A 3236-nucleotide genomic window follows, 5' to 3' on the forward strand; every position below is an offset into this window, starting at 1 on the left:
AGTTTGAGTTGGAGGGTGGAGTTGGAGGGTGAAGTTGGAGGGTGGAGTTGGAGGGTGAAGTTTGAGTTGGAGGGTGGAGTTGGAGGGTGGAGTTGGAGTTTGAGTTGGAGGGTGGAATTGGAGGGTGGAGTTGGAGTTTGAGTTGGAGGTTGGAGTTTGAGTTTGAGTTGGAGGGTGGAGTTGTGGAGTTGGAGTTTGAGTTGGAGGGTGGTGGAGTTTGAGTTTGAGTTGGAGGGTGGAGTTAAAACAATGAAATACTATTTTTTTAAAGCATCTATCAAATCATTTATCAATAAAATAACTTACATATTAATTAAAATAACAAATTAAAGTGCATAAAATAAACAATTAATACAAATATAAACTATATATGAAAAAAACGTCTGACCCTACTCCCAACAAGTCCAACAACCACCCAAAAAATGAATAAATGAAAATGAAATCAGAAAATAACTCTTGAAATATAATACCAAAGCAAAAATATATACTATACTATAAATAATCACATATAACTAACATTCACATAATAACAAAAAAGTAACAAAATAATTTAAAACAATATTATATACAACCATCTAAAGGATACTAAAACTTTTTTAAAAATGTATTCTTACCCACGATACTGAGTTCCATGATATTCTTGACATCATGATATTTTTGACACAGTATTTGCTTCAATGATATTGAGTGTGTGCATTGATTTGGGTGAGAAAATATACCACAACCAAATTACAACTATGCTGAAAACCAGTGCATATTCCCTCAATTCACTCATTAATACGTAGTTGCTAGGTGTGCATCCATAGGCCCAGATTGGATCCGAGGTAGGTAGCGACACAGAGGGCTACTAGTGCCAGCGAATAGGCCACGTTATAACGCATGCGTTTAGAACGCATGCTACTACAACATCATCATTACAACAATAGCGTTATTACAGTGCATAGCATTACAACGCAAGTCATTACAACGACTTGTTGTAGGGGGGGCGTTGGATGTTGGAATAGTGTCATTTACTATTCCAACTCCAGTCTGCGCAACAGTAGGGAAGGTGTTGGATTTAAAATCCAACACCTTCTGCTCCCTACAGAAAATCGTTGTACGGGCTTGCGTTGTAATGGCATGCGATGTAACAATGCAGTCGTTGTAATGACCATGTTGTAATGGCATGTGCTGTTTTGCATGCGGGGTAGGTGATGTTTCCCAGTGACAACAAACCTTCTTTCCTTAGGACAGAGGGCCTGATATTATGAGAATAACCCATGAACAAATTCCTTCATCCTCCCCTCATGAAACACTTAAAAAAGAAGAGGCTGGCTGGTCTTTGGGGAAATCATGTGCTTGCACCTCACGGCCAGTGCAAATTAAAGAATTGGTAGTGCTGGAACAAAGGTAATGCATAAACCTAACTAAATTCCCAAAATGGGGCTAATCCAATTTTGTAGGGACCCACACGAGGAGCAATTTTTCAGGCATGATTGTGGTTTGGAAGCGACTTCTTGCAAAAAGGTGTTGCTTCAATCTCACACTCATGAGAACTGCCAATCTGCTGGTGATAGTGCGCGCAGGTCACCCGACCATAATTTTTTACTCTATGCACATTTGGGCCCATAAATTTCAATTCACCATTTTTATTAATCGGGTAACCTTACACTCTACTATCAGTAACCCAGTTCCTTCCTATTTGTTACCGATGTACCCGACTTTCCAATCCAAGTTACGGGTACCTAATGACCACAATGGTTCAGGGAGCTAGCTGTAAAAGATAAGCAGCCACAAAATACACTACCATTTATAAATATTTGCACTCATATAATAACCAGAGACTCAGGAAGTTTTGAATACCTTTATCTAGAAATCATCAAGTTCAGAAAGCATAAGGTTCACACTAAGCAAATTGTCAATAACTAAGATTATAAAGAGCACATATCCATATAGGAAGTAAATAAGACCAACCCTTTATAAGTCTGAAGGAAAGGTAAGGACAGGGAACACGCTAGTAAGAAATCTTCAGAAATTTAGACTTAATGTCAGGTGACTAAAGGACGGGGAAAATAAGGAACATGCTAGAATGTCACAGTTTGTATACCCCTCAAAAGTGGGCAAAGCACGAGAACTTTAATCAGTCTATAGAAAACTTGAAGGTAACATGTAGCTATAGGGAAGGTAAAAATGGAACACGCTAATAATTCAGAGCAATCACTTTACTTTGTCTAAAGGAGGGTAAAGAAAAGGAACATCTATTTCATGAATAGTACGTCACAATTTCACTTATAGGATGGGGAAGAATTGAACATGCTAATATAACAACTATAATGTAGGATTTTATCATTGGTCAGCACAGGGAAGGTAAGAAAAGGGACAATATGCAAGTACGATTTTATTAAAGGTAAAGATGATAGAAAATGCGAAATGGGATCCCTCAGATTTATATTTACCTATAACTGTGTGGAGACCAACCCTGGCCACGGGTCAGTTAAGGACAGGAGGAACCCCAAGGAATTACGGTCGCCAGTAGGCCAGCAGGTGCAGAATTGAAACCCAGGACAGGAAAACCAGATTAGCATCAGGATAGGACCACCAAGGTAAGACCAGCATCCGCAGTTCAGTTGCAACACCTGCGCTACACCCTCTCTGCAGCTATCAGTCAAAACCCCGATTGGGTTATTGAATTCCCCAGTAAAGTGCTCCGCCAGCACTTAAGGTTCTCAAACCCCCGATTGAGTCTGTGAGACAGTCGGACAGAGTGCTCCGCAGCACCTCTGTTTCAGGATCAGCTATTGAGTGCGTTGGGCCAGTGACAGGTCAGCTATTCGGACAAGTCGGACAATTTCTCTAGCTAAACCTAGGCTAGTTATACTGTTTTCGGGTCAGTGTACCACCCCCCAAATGTTGCAAGTGTAAGAATCCCCAATTTCGATCGGTCAAAAGTATGGACAGGTCATCACACCAACTACGATTTGACTTTCTCAAGCCCTAATTAACATCTTTTGGGACCGCCTATTGAATTTGGGGTTCCCATGACATGCTTTCTACACAAAACAATGGAGAATACAATATTCATATACAATTGTTACAAATGCAGGACAGTTCAGCTTCGTCTTCCTGGGTCACAGGTCGGTTCCCAGAAGCATCTTGGCTGTGGCAGCCAGCTGGCTGAGTTCCACTGGTACAAGGTTTTCTTCCCTCTGCCAGGGTGACATGCGCAGTAGGGACTTCAAATATGGAGTAGTAAGCAC

Source organism: Lissotriton helveticus, chromosome 1_1, assembly GCF_964261635.1.
Source record: "Lissotriton helveticus chromosome 1_1, aLisHel1.1, whole genome shotgun sequence".
NCBI lineage: Eukaryota > Metazoa > Chordata > Amphibia > Caudata > Salamandridae > Lissotriton > Lissotriton helveticus.